General features: G+C 40.7%; 1 protein-coding gene and 1 long non-coding RNA gene across 2 annotated transcripts in view; one reads left to right on the top strand and one right to left on the bottom strand.

Moving 5' to 3' along the window:
* LOC124280322 overlaps positions 1-20,662 on the top strand; it is a 100,336-nt gene that overhangs the window by 9,216 nt on the left and 70,458 nt on the right.
* On the bottom strand, positions 159-12,383 carry LOC124280323. Its single transcript, XR_006899651.1, has 3 exons — positions 12,373-12,383; positions 5,981-5,988; positions 159-224 (listed from the first exon to the last, which is right to left on the bottom strand). It is a non-coding gene; the product is annotated as an uncharacterized LOC124280323 (long non-coding RNA).

Below are 20,662 nucleotides of genomic sequence, written 5' to 3'. Positions count from 1 at the left end.
TAAATAGACTAATGCTGACAATCATAAATGAAATGTATTCATACGCGTGACCCATGTAATGCACTCGTTCTGTATGTTGAATTTGATATTATTTTGCCAATGTTGGGTTGAATAATAAATATAATACTAAACGATACCCCGTGTAATACCCGTATTTAGTTACATACCAAACCATTCGCTCGTTTCATAAATATGGTATTACACGGGACATCGTTTAGTATTCTCTATATAGAAGGTATGCATATCGCTATAAAAGTGCAGCAATATTGAATGTGACGTTAAACCTATTTGACCTTACTTGCTATCACACACACCTGCTTTTATATACTTCAAAGAAGAAAACATCTTTTATATGGCTAATTTCATATTGTTACTTTTATCATATATGTCACTTCTATGTAATAGTCTCTCATAACCCTTAAAGGGTGGCTCATGTTATGTATATTTGTGTATATATCTATACTTTTGTCTGTCTGTCCGTCACAAACACTGTCCGTATTTATTATGTAGCGTATTCAGGTTCATTGACTGCGAAATCTGCTACCTTAAAGTCAGCTGCACATGTACCGGTTTTTCTGGGCAGTTACATACACTTATAAGTAACTTTTATATATACTTATACATAGTGTATCATACAGGACAAAATTTACGCATTGCCTTATTTATGTCGTGGCCTTTTTATCTTTTTAAAATCATAAGTCAAGACGTGGAAGAAAAAATAATTTTGCGATATTTAGAAACATAAAGGCGACTAGCGTATGATGAAAGCTATGTAGGGACTGCCAAGGTCATCGGTATGTATACAGATATATAGCAGCTATACATTGTTATACAACTAGCATTTGGCGGTGATCTAATGCGCCATGTCAAACCAGAAGCGTTAGCTACGACCCGCAACGTTACGGCACGACGTCGTGGGCAGGAGCGATGGGGTCAACTGGCCGAAATCGGAGCGACCCTTAAGTGACCGTACATCAAATCCTTCTCGTAGATCTTTGTGACGTCTGGTGTCGTTCTCCGTATCCACAATAATGTTACAAGGTGTCAGACGTAGGCGTCACGGAGACGAAGGTGCTGGTTCAACGTATATGTGCAGTAACTCGACAACTGTTGCAAACTGCCCGCGCACATTAGAGCCGAAACTAGGAAGAAAAATTGAATTATTAATTTTAGCTGTACAAATAGCCAAAAATACTTCATTCCTTTCAAAATAATAACAAGACACATTTAGCTTACGAATGTTTATAATACGTTCAGACGAATGAAATATTTTTGGGCTTTTTTATGCTGTTTAAATGATGAACACTGTTTCATTCCAAATTTAGCGGAAAGATGAATTTTAACATTTTTCAAGCAGAAACATATGCGAAGTGTCAAAATATGACACGGCAGAGCATAACGCACGTGTATCAATGTCATGTGTCGACATTTCTTTTTTGAGAGGCATTTTAGAAGTTGTAAAGGAAATCCAAGTTTTATGGATAGTCAACTTCTATATTGCAATGAATTTCCTTCATGTGTCGATATCTTTAAAAACATTTCCATTATTTTTTAAAAACGACCGTTCAAGCTGATAATGACTGACTTAAATATAGTTTTTCACATATTTACTTTTTCCTTACACGGGATGCATCTCTACGCTATTTGTACAAACGGAGATGTTCGTGCGAGAATGTTGTTTGAAAACGTTTTTGGAGCGGATTATGCCCGTCCACGCGGTGCGAATGGTTTCTGAAAAAAGATGTGTTTTAGTGATGTCGTCCCATAAGCTGTGTGGTGTTTGTGTCCTGTGCGCATTTTGCACGAAACTTGTTGACAGCAGGGTCTTACACTTCGTCGATCATCCGGGGTTTCGTTAGTGACGTCACCATCTCACCAATCACTAACATAGCTCAGTGTTCCCTTCGCTCATGGGTGTTATCTGATTGGGCGCTTCTTTAGCCGTCTTCACGATACGGTTGGTTCAGGGTTTGGGACGACGACAACAAATCGCTCCAGAATACTTGTAATACTGACTAACAGACTGAGTTTGGTTTTATGCCGCTTTTAGCAATATTGCAGCAACATCACGGCGGGGGACACCAGAAATGGGCTTCACACATTGTACCCATGTGGGGATTCGAACCCGGGTCTTCGGCGTGACGAGCCAACGCTTTAACCATTAACGTACGAGTAACCATGAGTGAGTGAGTGAGTTTAGTTTTACGCCGCACTCAGCAATATTCCAGCTATATGGCGGTGGTCTGTAAATAATCGAGTCTGGACCAGACAATCCAGTGATCAGCAGCATGAGCATCGATCTGCGCAATTGGGAACCAATGGCATGTGTCAACCAAGCCAGCGAGTCTGACCACCCGATCCCGTTAGTCGCCTCTTACGACAAGCATGGGTGACTGAAGGTTCATTCTAACCTGGACCTTCACGGGTACTTGTAAGTATGAGGGTTAAAGAGTGAGTGAGGTTGTGTATGTGAGGGTGGGTAGTTGTTTTATGAGGGAGTATCCAATATAGTTTTTGCAAGCTCACGGCCACCGCATGTGCGTGTCTGTTCAACTCTAATCCTCACACAATTCAAAGACATTGACACTGGGTGTTTTCATATCGCAGTTTCGTTGGTTGTTTTTCTCTCGAAAGGGAAGTCCTACAATAGGAATCTGTTTTGAAGATTAAATTCAAGCACGGATGAGTACGATGATTGTTGATAGCTTTACAACGCGTGAGACAGTGCGCCTCGACAGCCAGACTCTGACTCAGCCATAATGTGACCGGAGAAGACACTGTAATGTGCGTAATGGCTGTAATATTTCTTAGGGGTCAGGGCAGAAGGTCATCCTGAAGAGGATGGGGCATTACGGCGGAGGATTAATCATAAAGCTCGAGTGAATGATGTTCAACAGATAATTTTCAGTTTCGTGAAATTCGGTCATGAATTATGGTACCCAATGTGAATCTCATTATCAGGTTTGGGTTCAATAAAATGTCGATCTCACTCTCAGGTTTACGTTTCACAAAATGTGAATATCACAATTATGTTTGGGTTTCACAAAATGTGAATCTATCAGTCAGATTTAAGTATCACAAACTTGGCTATCACAATCAGGTTCATGGATAATAAAATGTACATCTATTAGTCAGGTTAAGGTTAATAAACTGTGAATCTCACAGTCGTGTTAAGGTATCATAAAATGTACATCTATCAGTTGTGTTAAGGTATCATAAAATGTACATCTATCAGTTGTGTTAAGGTATCATAAACGTGAATCTATTAGTCAGGTTAAGGTATCATAACATGTGAATCTCGCAGTCGTGTTAAGGTATCATAAAATGTGAATCTCACAGTCGTGTTAAGGTATCATAAAATGTACATCTATCAGTCAGGTTAAGGTATCATAAAATGTGAATCTCACAGTCGTGTTAAGGTATCATAAACGTGAATCTATTAGTCAGGTTAAGGTATCATAACATGTGAATCTCACAGTCGTGTTAAGGTATCATAGAATGTGAATCTCACAGTCGTGTTAAGGTATCATAAAATGTACATCTATCAGTTGTGTTAAGGTATCATAAAATGTGAATCTATCAGTCGTGTTAAGGTATCATAAAATGTGAATCTATCAGTCAGGTTAAGGTATAACAAAATGTGAATCTCACAGTCGTGTTAAGGTATCATAAAATGTACATCTATCAGTCGTGTTAAGGTATCATAAAATGTACATCTATCAGTCAGGTTAAGGTATCAACAGGAACGATATTTTTTATGGATGGTACACCTATACTGCAATGGATGCGACGTTTCGGTGTAGATGCTAACACCGTTATCAAGCAATTGATGGTGGTCTTAGCGTGGATACCGAAACGCGACGTTTCTTAAAGGAGAAGTTGACTATCCATAAAAAAAAATCGTTCCTGTTCATCATAGTATCATACCAGCTTCTAAATGCCACTCAAGGAAGGTTAAGGTATCATAAAATGTGAATGTCACCAATTATGAATTTGTCAATCAGGTTAACGTACACCCGTATAAATTAATGCATTGCGCGGTAAACGAACCCTGTGCTATTGAATGGCAATGTAAACAGGTAGACGGAAAATAAGGAAAGCTTGTTCCCGCCTCCACCCGATCAAGTATGTATTAATCTCGGACAATGAACTGTGTACACATCATGTATCAGTTACCGCGGTCCTAGTTCACCGACAAAGGAAGAAACCAGCCCCACCTGCTTAAACAATTGTATCAATTAAAGCCAAATACATTGAACCTAATTACTTATGCAAACTAAAGGTCATTAGGTAAATGAGCATCTTTAACGTGTCACGTGACGGGCTCGGACTCGCTACAAACGTTACATCGCGACCCCAAGGTTGACCCTATCGACCCTCCTCGCGTGTTGTGCTACCACAATAGGCAGCAGTCGGTCGAGGTTAAGATGAGCAGATGGTAACTCAGCCGGCGTCGAGTGAAGACGACATTGAAGTTGTTTGTTTATCAGGGTTTGTTTACTCGGAGTTTGTAGGATTGTGTTTCTGCTGTTGCTCTAACAGATTACTTATATTTGTCCAAGTGTGTTCGTCAACGAGGCATTTTACCTATATTCTGTGTGTCACCCACGGAGACGCGTCTGTTAATTACAGAAGGAACGCCGGTACGATGGTGTCATGCCAATCAGGTACGTAACGGTTCTGGGGAATCACAAATCTGCAAAGCCTTTAACTTCATTAGTTACTAAACTGTATAATATTCTGTGCACTTTTTGATTAGTTGCCCTATGTTATTTTTATCATTACTTAATAACATCATCAGTATGTCTTCTTTGAGAGGCAGGTTAGTTCTATAGATATACACATTCTTTATTACGGTGTATGCTGCGTTTGGTTGTAGATGCTAACATCGTTATCAACGTTGCTTCATAACGGTGTTATATATAACAGCTACCCTTGTTCATCACACCGGATTTTAAACGCCTCTCACTGAAGTATGGTCATGGTTGTGTCTCGTAGTGCATTTAGGCGAATGCTATTTTCATCTAGCATTTTATTTTATCAACACTTGTCGATTTATGTAACATGTGCCACATTTCTAAAGTATTTCTCCCTTTTTACGGTAGTATATGACAGTGCATGGATCAGGCAATGATCAGAAGATGCAGATTGTTCGCAATGTCTTGGCTAGTTAAGTGTAGGCCCGTTTCGGGAACCAGTGCCTTACGTCTATACATACACAAGTACGTATCTGTTGAAGAATGCAAAGTATTGCGTTATCTCTATATTCATAGGGCGGTGGGGTAGCCTAGTGGTCAAAGCGTTGGCTCGTCACGCCGAAGACCCGGGTTCGAATCCCCACATGGGTACAATGTGTGAAGCCCATTTCTGGTGTCCCCCCGCCGTGATGTTGCTGGAATATTGCTAAAAGCGGCGTAAAACCAAACTCAGTCAGTCAGTCAGTCTATATTCATAAATCCGGGCATAATGCCACATAAACTATGCTTATTTGCGATAAAGATATTCACCCTTTATCAAGTGTGACGAAAACTACATCAAGATTGTTTTGGTCTTTTATACAAGAAACTTCTTCCGTGAGAGTCTTTATAGACATTACCAAGTTGGATGTAACGACGACGAGTATTGTCAAGGGTAACAACCTCTTTATTATACACACATAACGTTTGGTCACTTCTTGCCTGTAATCAGGCCAAAATAATTCTCCATGTGACTCATCATGTGTATTTGTAAGATAACAGAGGACTATTTAAATGAGAATATGAATAAAGTCCAAATAACGTTAAGAGAAGGGGTGGCTGAAACGTGTGCCGTGCGTTAGTTGTACTCTAATCAGTATCGGGCATAGACAGACGTGTATATAAGCTTGCAGTACGGTCAAGCAGTGTGTTGCCATCCATCTGTGATACTATTCTAAATAAGATGTATTCTAGCTTGGGCGGGTTTCTTAGATAAGGAAAGTCCATTTATACTATGTATCTACGTATTTATCTATTTATCTAGTCCGTATCTATCACCCCCATAGTGATCCCGGGTACAATTGATTCCCAGCAACCGTGCAAGTCGTAAGATCCGATCAAATGGATCATTAGATGACTGGGTTGATTGGTTGATCACCCGATGGCTTTAATTGTTGCTCTCAATATCGATCACTGGATTGTCAGGTCCAGACTTGAGTAGATACATTTGCCGTTATACAGCTGAAATAGTGGTCAGAGTGGCGTTGAAGATAAAAATCTACAGATCTGAGTGCTCGTAGTAGACTAGACTAATGCTTAGTCTCTGAATATATATAATTTTGATAGTAACAAACAAGCCCATTTAAATTGAAAAGGAGCCCCAGGGAGACCAGAGATTCAGAACCTGACTTGCTTTATTTAGGGCTTTAGCACTGCAGATAGGGCTTGGCAGTAGGGAAAATAATGTGGTTCAGGGACTGTGATACAGACTAGTAGTAGACTATCAGCAGAAAGAAATGAAAGTGACAGATGGAATACAACCTCAAACAACCTCCCACACTAAAAATATACAAAATGAAATAAAATAATAATGAAAACAACAACATAAAAAACATGAATTTGACGCAGTATTGAAGTCTGAACTACTGGCTTGCCTTTACATGTTGAGTGCGGTCATGGACAATGCACACATCCATACACAAAACACCGTTTGAAACGGGTACTTGGCCATTCTGGCTAATCTGAATCATTCATAAAGCCAGGGTTATTGAAAGCCTGAATTGACTCGCCTTCATAACAAGGCGTTTTCCCTACGTTTTCCCTTTCCGGGTTCGAATCCCCACATGGGCACACTGTGTAAAGCCCATTTATGGTGTCCCCCCGCCGTGATATTGCTTGAATATTGCTAAAAGCGGCGTAAAACCCAACTCACTCACTCACTCACCCACTACATACACATAACCACATATGCGAAATCTATCTGTCTGTCTCATATCGTAACTGTAAGTACACGCACATTTGAACCTATATTGACAAATGTGATGTCGATATCGGAATATTTTCAATTTAAGAAGCCCAGAAGTAGGTTGTTAACAAAGCCTGATACGCGCCATGGTACATGAAAGTAGTAAATATATGACCCCGAAGTTTTATTGCTGATTCAATAACTACCTTCAGCGATATAATTTCCTGATAGTGAATACAAGTTGAGAGCACTATACACTTACGATCTCTAGTTAATAATTCACATTTGTCGACATACTGTATGCCATGCGCCCTAAGGCATAACATATACGTCTAAGTAAAGAGCTCGGGCAAGTAATGGTATAGAAGCATAAAGAAATATTTGTCGTTGTGAACCCGTGTACCATGACTGGTGACCTTTGAAGGAATCTTTGTTTCCATTAAAGGTAGGAGTTATCGTCACGGGACATGGGTCTGTAATCGGTTGTTTATGTTGGAGAAGAAATATGGGTTAATTCGAGAAATGCATGAATATTACTCACTCTCCAAACTGAGTGAGTGAGTGAGTTATTATTTAACGTCACATCGGCAATATTTCAGCCATATCGTTCTCCAAACTGACGAAAGTGGGTTGTAGAGGTACGTAATTAGCGAAACACCTGTCGGAATGGTTGGTGTGGTTGTAGAGGTGTTGTAACTCGGCAGTCTCCACGTGAGGGCTATTGGTATATTTAATCGTGGTTCTAAAGTGTGATATAATGTGAAAGTGTTTGAAATTATTTTCTGAAGGTGTAAATTTGTTTTTTGTTACTCATTAATACCCGTTAATTTGAGAGTCAAATTGCTCTAATTTACAGGTGTTTTGACAAATTAGGGTTTATTGCTCATTGTTCTGAGCTCACTGGGGTCGGTGGGGTCTATTTCTGGTGTCCCTCGCCGTGATATTGCTGGAATATTACTAAAAAGGCGTAAACTTACTCATGTTAAGCTCACTGATACCTTTTGATGACCATGTGTATGCTGCGAGGGATAAAGTAAGGGAGAGAATCTGTGGGCGTCAACTGCTATATTACGAGAAACACATGGTGATGACTAAATAGTCTAAACTTACTTGATAAAAACTTCAAAGTTTACACATACATTTAAAAGACACCGAACGTTTAGATTTCCCTAAGATCTTATGAGCGCATTTCCAGAGAAAGCGAGCTCATTACTTCGAACGAAGGAGTCTTTATTTTATAATGCGATTTTATAGATTAACATCACCTTGTGTAAGATGTTTCACGTTGTTCTTGTCAGGCAGGGACCTTGCGCGACGATGATGTTGATATGTAATCTTACAACCTGGCCAATATGTAAACAGCTGACTTTGGAAAAATGTAATCTGCCGACCTCGCTAATATGGAATCTGCCAACCTTTCTATACTCACATATGCCTTTACTCATGATCATTACAACTGAATCAAACATAACAAAGATAAAGCATATCCACACACTTTTCCAACAAAGAAATCAAAATTCATTGAACAATAACTGACTTGCAAATCATCAAAAACAGTGTCACTGAAAAGCCGTGCAAAATGTGTTGCATCAGGGTATGAAAATGTCTGAAAACACTTTTACTGTCAGTTTTGAGCACTGATCCAAAGTTTAATAACGTGTATGGCCACCATTGACCTGAATACACGCTTCAAGACGTCTAGGCATTGACCAGATGAGTCTGTCTAGAGTCTGTTGTGGAATGTTCTGCCATTCTTCCGCAATGCCTGTTCAAGCTGATCCAGAGTCTGAGGACGAACGTGGAGGCCGTACACACGCCTTCCGAGGATGTCCCCAAGCATGTTCAATAGATTCAGGTCAGGAGACCTTGCAGGCCAGTCCATATGGGTGATGTTGTTGGTCTGAAGAACATCAGTGACAACTCTTGCTCGATGTGGACGGGCATTGTCATCCATGAAGATGAAGTTAGGACCTGCTTGCTGGAGCCCACGGAATGATCACAGGTGTGACAATTTCGTCTCGGTACCTCACACCTGTCATGGTACCTCGTCTGATGACCACAAGATCAGTTCGTCGTCCAACTTGGATTCCTGCCCAGATCATCAAACTCCCACCTCCATACTGATCATGTTCAGCAATCGTACAGTTGGCGTATCGTTCGTTACGGTTTCTCCACACACGAGCCCTACCATCATTGAAGTCCAGACAGAATCTTGACTCATCTGTGAAGAGAACATTACGCCAGCGATTGACTCTCCAGTTACGTCGTTGGTTAGCCCAATTCAGTCTCTGTTGACGATGGTGTGCAGGCAGTGGGATACGTTGCACTGGTCTTCGGACCTGAGACCTTCAGCATGGAGTCTGTTCTCACTGTCTGTGTGGAGATTCTGTTCCCAGCAACTCTCTGGAGGTCATTCTGGAGAGATCTGGCTGTGGTGAACCTGTTCCGCCGGGCTAGGGTGGCCAAGTATCGGTCCTCTCTGAGAGTTGTCACCCTTGGACGACCTGAGCGTGGTCTCTCAGTCATCAATCCGGTCTGTTGGTGACGAGTGATCGCTCTGGAGATGACGCTTCGATGAACATTGAAATGGTTGGCAACAGCACTCTGGGTCTGACCCCTGCACCATTCCAACAATTTGAGCAACTTCAATTGGTGTCAAGTGACGCCTAGCCATTTCTCAAATGTTACTGTCAACAATTTGTCGTTGCTGGCAGTTTTAACGCAATCAGAACGCATGTGCGACGTGTATAGCACATGTTTTCCATGCATTTTGCATGTGAGTTTTGAGGGTGGTTGCGTTCAGGCGGTGCTAACAATGTTATCAGAAAAACAATATGGGAAATGCTTTAAGTTCATCAATCGTAAAGGGTTCTCCTGCATGGCTTATATGCCAAGTAATAACTTCATATACCCATGAAGAAAATATGTGGAAAAAAATACTTGTTGCTTAACTTTTTGTGAGGAGTATATTATAGAATATGCTGACTTTGCTAATATGGAATCTGCCAACCTTTCTATTATAGAATATGCTGACTTTGCTAATATGGAATCTGTCAATCTATTTATATGTAATTTGTCCATCTCGCTAATACGGAATCTGCTGACCTCGCTAATACGGAATCTGCTGACCTCGCTAATACGGACCTCGCTAATACGGAATCTGCTGACCTCGCAAATACAGATTCTTTTAACTTATGTTATGGCGTCTGCTCCTTCGCTTATACTACCTTGTTATTATAGAATCTGCTGACTCTGCGATTATAGAATCTGCTGACCTTGCTATTCTAGCATCTGCCCACCCTGCTAATATGGATTCTGATGATCGTGCTTATATGTATTCCACCTACCTTCTTAATGTTGAATCTGCCAGCGTGGCTACAATAGTATCTACCAGCCTTTCTGATATGGAATCTGAAGACCTTGCTAATATGGAAAATATCCTCGAGCAGTAATACCCCCTTCGTTCCCCGATCCTCCTCCTTCTCCCCCGCCTTTGTAAGAGTAGACCGGAATGAGGACTGAATGATTCCAATGTGTGTTCTCCTTGTGCAGACTAGCATATTTCCAGAAAACCGTGACAAACTAACATTTTGTTTCCTATGGCGTTAAACAACGTTATGTAACATACTTTAAAAAGTGAGGCGGTGGGTAGCCTAGTGGTTAAAGTGTCCGCTCGTCACGCCGAAGACCCGGGTTCGATTCCCCACATGGGTACAATGTGTGAAGCCCATTTCTGGTGTTCCCCCGCCGTGATATTGCTGGAATGGTGCTAAAAGCGGCCTAAAAATAAACTCACTTAAAAGTGCATCGTTTAATTACGACTGACATCCGTTAATCAAAACGACTGCGAACATTAACCGGTTGGGATTAATGACGTTGATGTGTCGACCAAGAGCCTCCTTTTTACATTTGCGCTGAGTTCCAGAATGTGTCATAAGTGTAGAAAGTGAAAAAATCCGCCCTGTTTAATCGTTGTCTATTTCAAAATCTCCCAAAATGTTGAAATCGTTGATGTCACAAATCCGAGCATATTTATAGGGGAAAGATAGCGAGATGTTGTATTTTTGTCAAAGAGTTACAGCTCCGCTACCTGACGTGCTTCTCCCGTTACTCAAGTGGCGAATTCGATAATCCGAGGTTTGTTCAAATAGTGTTGATCGCATGTAGAATTTCGATGTCTAATGTAATATGGTCCCAAGAGTCTGAGCAGACTCATCTATTGATTCAACCCGCTGTTAAAACAATGACAAAAATAGTACAGATCAAAAAACTGAAATTGAACAGTTTTAAATTGCATAACTGAGACGTTTGGAACAGTGTTACATTTTGAAGTATTTGGGTTTCGTAATGATATTGTGATTTAAGTCAGGCATGGAAGCGGAAAAATCTATTAACAAATATAACTAAAGTGAACTTTTTTATTAGGGATTGTGGGTGATACACAGCTCTGAATGAAACACAGGGGCGTTGGGGTAGCCCAGTGGTTAAAGCGTCCGCTCGTCACGACGAAGGCTCGGGTTCGATTCCCCACATGGGTACAATATGTGAAGCCCATTTCTGGTGTCCTCCGCCGTGATATTGCTGGAATATTGCTAAAAAGCGGCGTAAAACCATACTCACTCACTCACTCTAAATGAAACAGGTAGCGTCTAATGATGACGCGGATGATACCTATGGATTGCTGAAGAGGGTATTTATAGTTTGACACGGTCAGAGTTTAACCTTGTCACAGATCGTATAAAGCTTTTAACACAGGTGTTAAGGATTTATGACATATGTCAATTAGGTTGCAAGTCTTGACAACCCGTGAAGGTCCGGGTTAGAATGAACCAGTAACCCACGCTTGTCGTTAGAGACGACTAACGGGATCGGGTGGTCAGGCTCTCAGACTTGGTTGACACATGTCATCGGTTCGCAATTGCGTAGATCGATGCTCATGCTGTTGATCACTGGATTGTCTGGTCCAAACTCGATTATTTACAGACCGCCTCTATATAGCTGGAATATTGCTGAGTGCGGCGTAAAACTAAACTCACTCACTCACTTTAAGTCTTGACCTATAATATTGACCTTCTGATACCGATAATATTTCCTTTTGATACAAATTTTATACTGATTCGCGACACATTGTACTTATTTTTATAGTTATTACATATACTTTTGTTCCTGTTAGTTATTTAACATTTGACATATATGCTCTATGACGTAGACATTTAAGATTTTGGGGTGAAATGGCAGAACCGCTGATCATATGTTAAAAAACAACATGATAAGTATGTTGTTATTTTTCAATAGTGTCTGGCGGATATGGTATATTAACAGCGTTAATCTCTTGAAAGCAGAAGTGTTGATATTTACTGAAAATGTTTGTATATCCCGCTTCTTATATACAACGATTTGCCAGTGGGATGTTGTCACAAGTTAAGGCAGACAACCTTTTAACGTCAGTACTTCATACAGATATATATATTTGTAACTTTTGGAAGAAAAAACATTTTTTGAAATTACTCTCATCATCAAACGCAGTTCAAATGGATTCTCATAAAGGGGGGGGGGGCACATGGGTACAATGTGTTAAGCCCATTTCTGGTTTCCCCCGCCGTGATGTTGCTGGAATATTGCTAAAAGCGGCGTAAAACCAAACTCAGTCAGTCAGTCAGTCAGTCAGTCATAAAGGGATATTTGTTTTATGGTCGCATAGCGACACCTAAGGCACGCTTTTTCTCGGTTCGTCATAAACTACTTTATTCGGGAGAGTATTAGAGCCATAATTGTTCTTTTGCCAATACTTTAGTGTATTTTTGCAGTGTTTGTAAAATACTTTGGTTCTGTATGTTTCGTCAGAATTTAATATAGGTCATCTGTTGAAAAGCTCGTGACGCCACCTGTTCACTTTGCCACCAATATTGTCAATAGCCGGTTAACCATACACGTGTAGATAAATATTTGTTCATCTACTTGCGCTTTGAAATGACAAAGAATAGCACCAACGATCTTACAGACTAAATAGGATAGGATTATTTATCGACCAGGCGAATGATTTACGGATCCGATAATGAACCAAATACCTTATGTCAATTTTAACTCCGCTTCAGTGAACTTGAGGGGTCTTAATACTTAAAACAATTACTGGCAACATGTTTAGCCTTGGGTGTGTAGGAATAGAAACCGCTTGCTTTGATAAGGGCTTTATTCTTATTTTGATGGGAAGAAGTGAATTCACTTGTGGCAACAGACTGTAAAATCTGCTTTGTCTGATAGGATATTTACGAGCCAAATGCATGTCGATTTCTCACGCTTGTCTGTGCCATCTGCGAGGGTGGCAGATTTAATCGATAGATGATTAGGTTGTCTTTTAAAAACATGCTCTTTTCTTAAAAGTCTACTTATGTCAGACCCTAGCCTTGCTCCAAGGCTTATACTGGAGGCAATTCGTCACCTCTCGGCCCTTTCCGTAACCTACAAGAAGATCGCTATTCGGCTTGTCCCGGAATTACACGAGTGGGTCACGAATGAGTAAAGGCAAGTCCAGATAAGCGGACAGTACAAGGGCCCCAGTCTGTTATTTATTATTTTTTACAAATTATCATTAAAACTCTTAATTTTTACTTTAGAGACTTGTGCAAGTCTAGACAGACCCTGACGGTTGTCTTTAACAGAAGGTACCATTATTCCTTATATAGCATGAGAAAATTTAGAAAGGATAAGATACACAGATGAACAACACTTCTGTGCCGTTGCTCCTACTGTTATTCAGGGCCTAGATTTTCGAAGCTCTCTTAACGCTAAAGTAGTCGTAAGTTAATGTTAATGTATGGCACTTACGACTATCTTAGCGCTAAGAGAGCTTCGAAAATCTAGGCCCTAAATAACAGTAGTAGCAACGGTTCGGTGTAGGTTCCAACACTTGCTTGATAATGGCGTTAGAATGGTGGTCTATAAATAATCGAGTCTGGACCAGACAATGCAGTGATCAACAGCATGAGGATCGATCTACGCAATAGGGATACGATGACATGTCTACCAAGTCAGAGAGCCTGACGACCCGATCCCGTTAATCGCCTCTTACCCAGCCGAAAGAGATTCCATTGGGCGTGAAAAGCGAAACAGCAGTATAATTATATGGGTGGATCACAGGAAATCACTGCTGAGTGTTGGTCAAGAGGGTGATCATGTCGTGCCCGGTAACACTCGACATTCATACAACGTTTAACTTCGGAGTAACAGTATGTTTCTGTGAGAAATAGCCTTTTCTTTACAGATCGAAACAATGGCTTCGTCATAGACCCATGAATTGTGTTATATTATGTAACTATGGGACTTGAAATCCAAAGGGAGGAAATTATTTGTAATCCCGTTATTTGACCCACCCACCGGGTATAACACATGGCACAGCCCCATGGTCCTCTAGGACGTGGACTTGCTGAATACGCCCCCCAGCGCCCTTTGTACTCACCCCCGTGTGGTATCACACTCATGTTTCCAGGGGTCGTGATAAAATCACGATAAAAGGTTAATTGTCATTTAGAGAATGAGTTAAACAGATGTCGATTATCCCTTTACTTGTTTGGGGCGGTGGGGTAGCCTAGTGGTTAAAGCGTTGGCTCGTCACGCCGAAGACCCGGGTTCGATTCCCCACATGGGTACAATGTGTGAAGCCCATTTCTGGTGTCCCCCGCCGTGATGTTGCTGGAATATTGCTAAAAGCAGCGTAAAACCAAACTCAGTCAGGCTTTACTTGTTACTTTGGTCCGGTGGTGTATCCTAATGGTTAAAGCTTTCGTTCGTCACACCGAAGGACCGGGTTCGATTCCACACTTGATACAAGGTATGAAATCCATTTCTGGTGACAGTCGTAGTGCTATTGATGGAATAGGCGGCGTAAAACCATACTTACTCACTTGTTCACGGGGATGCGAGATCAGCCTGCTCTTATCTTCAAAGTGAGACACTCGCTGGCTTGGTTGACACATGTCATCGGTTCCCAATTGCGCAGATCGATGCTCATGCTGTTGATCACTGGATTGTCTGGTCAAGACTCGATTATTTACAGACCGCCGCCATATAGCTGGAATATTGCTGGGTGAGGCGTAAAACTAAACTCACTCACTCACTCAAAGTAAGACGAAGGTCTCCAAGTGGTCTAGGCACAGCGATCTGTTGTAAAAAAATGGCTATATTGGGGACTTCTAATCATTTCTAATTAACTCACTATGAAAGCATTTTGAAAAATGTGGTACATTACGTTTCGTATGCCTTCATTTTTTGCTTAGAGTGTTTGTTTGTTGTGTACCATCCCACTCAGCAATATTCCAGCTATATGGCCGCGGTCTGTCTGGGCCAGACAATCCAGTGATCAATATCATGAGCATCGATCTACGCAATTGGATTACGATGACATGTGTCAACCAGTCAGCGACCCTGACCACCCGATCCCGCTAGTCGCCTCTTACGGCAAGCATGGGTTGCTGAAGATCAATTCCAACCACAATCTTCACGGGAGGGCCAGGGAGTAATAACGTTCGGTTCTGTTCTGAAACAAACAGCACAGCATGGACAAGATTCAGTTGATCTGTACATTATGTATGCAACATAAACTAAACTTTTTCAATTTGTAACTTTCAGTCGATGAGTATTTGGTTTATGATTATCTACATTCTGCTTCAAGGTTTTTATACAAATGCGAAGTTGGAAGAATGGCAAAATATAATTCTTACGGGGTTCCCACAAGACCTGGAAAACCTGGAAATTTCACACCCCATTTCCTGTCTTGGAAAAATCATGGAACAATCGTGGAATATTCTTAGTTTTTTATGTAACAAAAGTGTACTTCTTAACATCATCACTATCGCAGCCATAAACATATTGGATATGTGTCAATAAAGATAGTTAAAGAGTAAAAGAAAAATGTCTTCACTGGATGTTTCATTTTATGCCATCTTATCATAAAGAGGTGTGAATAAAGAGGATTCCGTATTTAAGATATTGTTTTATTTCAGACACAGTATTCGTCACGATATGGGTGAGATATTGCCGATGTGACGTTACATATTAACTCACTCACTCACTCAGACACAGTAATATATGTTTAAAAGTATCAAAATACCCTACGACATATAATGTGTGTCTGGAAAAAAGCAATATTTGTCTTGAAAAACCATGAAAATATTTTTCACAAAAATGTGGGAACCCTGTCCTTTTCTTGAAAACCTTTTTTAGCTTTTATTGTCATAGTGGTTCAAAAATAGTCTCATAATTCGATATCTGCCAGTCTGCCGTACAAAGGAAGACGTGTGCTCGACCCCTGTCCTATTACACGCTTCAAGTGTCACGAAGATTAGGTTTATTAATCGACAGGGGCGAAATACAGACCCTTGGAATGCAAGTCCTAACCTCTGACCATTGACACGCACGTGCGTTTTTGCCCACGAGGGACCCGATCCTCCAATCATCGTATCAGTTAGCACGGATCGTGTTGTCCATTGCAATCAGTGTTCATCATTGCTCATTACACCTGTCAATCAACCTGTCACGGCCGGGATAAACCAATGGTTGTATATATACCTGCCAGACCCTATCAGATTACCTGGTTTATCAGAATAAGTAGCAATATATCTCACGGAGGATTCTGGATGACCTGTCCCTGGAATGTTATAGCGGTACATTTGGTAGACCCTGTGGACGGGAACGTTTAGGTATTGTTTGTGACTTAGTGAGGCGCTAGTTTAAGGGCATTTGAGTGTCATATCATGTTTGTATCCGGTCATTTAAAGCTTTCTTGTCAGACAGAACCATGTAGATCAACCGTCGATGGCTCTCTAATTATCTTGCAGAGTTGTGCCCCTTTGGCGTGTCAGGAACCAATTATGGGTTCGAAATCGAGTCCACCCGATTATGCTTCTAGGATTGTCAGCACCATACCCATTTTACCAAATTGGTAAACATCTTAAACCAGCTCACTTTGGACTTCCTCCCGCAGTGAACTGAGGTGAGGTGAGATTGGGTTTAACGTCGTGCTTAAGAATATTTCGCTCATATGACGACGTGCATGCGTGTGTATGTGTATGTGCGGCTGCTTGTACTAACCCAGACTGAAGCTGGTTTTATAGTGCTAGCCCACTGAGATACTATGCCGCAGTGAAGCATGAATACCCACTCAAACACATTATACTGACTCCGAGCCGACCAGTCCTTGTTTTAACCCATTAATGCAGCGTGGACCAACAAGTACCATATTTTAACGTCTTTGGTATGACGCGGTCGGGGATCGAACCCCGACCTTCCGCTCTCCGGGCGGACGCTCTAACTACTACACCACGGAGGCAGTCGCAGTGAACTGACACACCGTGACGTAACTGTTTCAATATGAGCATACCACCCATGAAGATCCGGGTTAGAGCTGGTCTTCAGCAACTTATTCTTGTCGTAAGAGGCGACTAACGGGATCGGATGGTCAGGCTCACTCACTGGGATGGCACATGTTATCCAGTCCTAATTGCGTAGGTCGATGCTCATTATATTGATCACTGGATTGTCTGGTCCAGACTCGATTATTTACAGACCGCTGTCATACAGATGGAATATTGCTGAGTGCGGCGTAAAACTAAACTCACTCGCCCGCCCACCTGTGCAACTCTGGCACAGCTGAAAGTACTGACACACCCACAGTTGCACTCAGTCACACCCCTGCTCGCCCTCAGCACACCCAGGTGCAAATTGAAAGCAATGACAATTCCCAACGCGGCGTTAAACAACAAACAAGCAAACAATATCGGAAAACACCTTTTAGAGAGAAATAAATGTATATCGTTAAACATAAGACAAGGGTATGAATTTAAAAACACTCATGGAATTATTACTAAAAGGCCACCTCTTCATGACCAAAACAGTCATGCGTCTCAACACTTTATTATAATGTACCTGAAAGAAACGCACAGGTATTTGCCAAGTGCAAGCGTTGCTGATTTAACTTGCCTGTCACCTTAATTGATATCAGATTCCACACAGCGGAATGCCGTTGTTCTGACGGTAAACACAACAGAATATTTCATCCCTGTCACCTCCACGCTAGAATGTCCCACTCCGATATTTGTGGGAGCTAAAACGCAGTTTGTTTCTCAAACGTTTCAATGAAAGGTGACTAATTTGATTTCCGAGCACCCTAATGCCTTCGTGTCACGGGTACGTTTTGTATGGAATCGGGTTAAGTGTGGTAAACAAACTTTTGAACTTTTGTCAAATTTTGTGGAATGTACAAATATTGGCAAGTTATATACAGTGACAAGAATAACAATAGCAGACACGAGCATCGCCATTTCTAATCGGATACAAACATGATTAGGTCTTAGCACGCCTGTTCATGTCGGTTTGAAAGTTCTAAGCTGCTGACAGAGTATTTTGAGACGTGGTAAGAAGCCGGAATTTGTGAACTCGGGTTATGTCCGTCCGTGCATTAATTAAGCACCACCCTATTTTGAAAATAAGATGTGATGCTACAGAAAAGTTAGGGTATAGCCATCAATTTAATCAACCTGTAGTTAAAGAAGCTTTATCCACTGACAGTTTTACAAATACCATAACCTTTTCTATTTTTTATGAAAGAATATGTTGATGAAAATATGATGTGACTGAATTCTTACCCAAAATAACTATTCCTCTCCTGCTCAAACTACACAATTAAATTAAGTTTTGACTAAAAATAACAATTCTGTTATATACCAAGATGACATTTACACATCAAGTAAGCTTTAATTATGCATAATCAGGAAGAACCCGAATGTCAAAGATTCAGACCTTTTTCCAACAATTCAGATTGCTAATTGACAAAAACTGAAAAAAGGCCACATTAATAAGATTTTGGAATAAATGTTTTATGAGTTTGAGTTGATTGTAATGAATAAACACTTCTCCTTGCCGGATACTGATAATTACAGCTAAAATCTGTTTGTTTTGTTTGTAAAGCAACTTTTACTGCATTTTAAAATTTTCCTTTTTTTTAGTTTGACTGTAACTTTTCCTCAATCTTAGTTTACAAACTTTCATCCATTCACAATAAATAACGAATTTATAGGCCACACAACAATCAATTATTACTTTCACTTTTCAAAATAAGGTAACTTGTTTTAGGACAGAAAAACACCTGTTTTAAATATAGGCAATTATCCTAATTAAAATACATGGTAATTTCAATGATGTTTTCGTTTTTGAAATGTTAAATGCTTGCTCTATCAAATTATAAAGGTTATTTTTTGGAAAGAGTTTAGAATTTCATTTCAGACAAAATTAATTGGTAAAAATACAGGGTGGTGCTTATTTTATGCACAGATGTATATATCAGATTGCCTTGTCGTAAGACGCGACTAACGGGATCGGGTGGTCATGCTCGCTGACTTGACACACGTCATCGTGTCCCAATTGCGTAGATTGATGCTCATGCTGTTGATCACTGGATTGTGTGGCGTTAAACAACAAACAAACCAAACAAATCATACAGATTGAACTGGCAGGTAAACAAAATGGGATTTAAGAAACTTGAATCTAATATACTGGGATCGCTAAATAAGGCGAGGTGAGATGAAAGGGTTAAAGAATGTTTCACTTATTTCATCTCATATATATATATATAGACGTGCGTGTGAGTTGCTGCTTGTACTCGCCTTGCTCTTATTCTCTCTCATCGGACGCAAAAGTTTCGAATTCAATTTTATAAACTTATCGTAATAGTTTAGATTTTTATGTGGGACATGATTTTACCAAATGACATGAAATTATATTTCAAAGGTATTTTTCACAATTGTAATGAATACAATAAGACGGAAAGGCCCATAGCAATGATGAATCAATCCAGCAGGTGCTTGAGTGGGACTGAATAACCCCACGAAGACGCTATGAACTAGGTCGGTTACGGGCCATATATTCTGAACATTACAGATGTATAATACGGGACATTATCTCCAGTAATAATGGACTAACGTCTCTCACTATCCTTATCAATAGAGATGTAGATCCAGTGATGTGTTTTCTGGTGTCCTCCGCCGTAATAGTGCTGGAATACTGCTAAAAGCGGCGTAAAACCCAACTCACTCACTCACTTTTAGCTGAAACATCTATTTAAAAATGCCGAAAGTGGAAACAGTAGGACATCGTATTTATCTAAATCTTATAGACTCACTATTGAAAACTATTTTTTATTTAATGCTATATTTATCTGGAATGTTCTGTGTTGTGTAGCTCTGCGGTTAATGCCTCCCTATATCGTGTTCGATCCCTTCAGTGGAACAGCCGTTCAAGCGAAATCCAACTCACTCGTCTCATCTAAGTTGTCTTGGGTTAGTGGTGGCGGTGTCCGCTCGTTTACTGTAGGTTCGATTCCCACAGCAACTCCCGTCACATATCAGTGATACATACTGGAGAGATGACACACGTCTTCATCCCGTAACATCCGCGTTGATCCAGGACATCACACCTCCATTCTGTTGGATAAACACTCTGGACTCTGGACTCTGGACCCATTCGCTGTTGTACCTTCATTTTGAGCCTGATTCAAATATCCCTGGGCTCAAAGCAGCCATTTCTGGACACGTTCAGAGAATGTATCATAATTTTGGAAATATTATCCACTGGAAAAGCGAAGATGATCACGCACTTGGCTTGGACCGGTGTTGAGAATCGCGTCCCTTCGCTGCACCTGCCGTGTGTTCGAATCTCGCAGTTACTGTAATTGTGATCATTGGTTTGGCTC

This window comes from Haliotis rubra, unplaced genomic scaffold (genome assembly GCF_003918875.1).
Source record: "Haliotis rubra isolate DU_JTF1 unplaced genomic scaffold, ASM391887v1 Scf265, whole genome shotgun sequence".
Classification (NCBI taxonomy): Eukaryota; Metazoa; Mollusca; class Gastropoda; order Lepetellida; family Haliotidae; genus Haliotis; species Haliotis rubra.
This window is presented reverse-complemented; position numbering and strand designations above follow the sequence as displayed.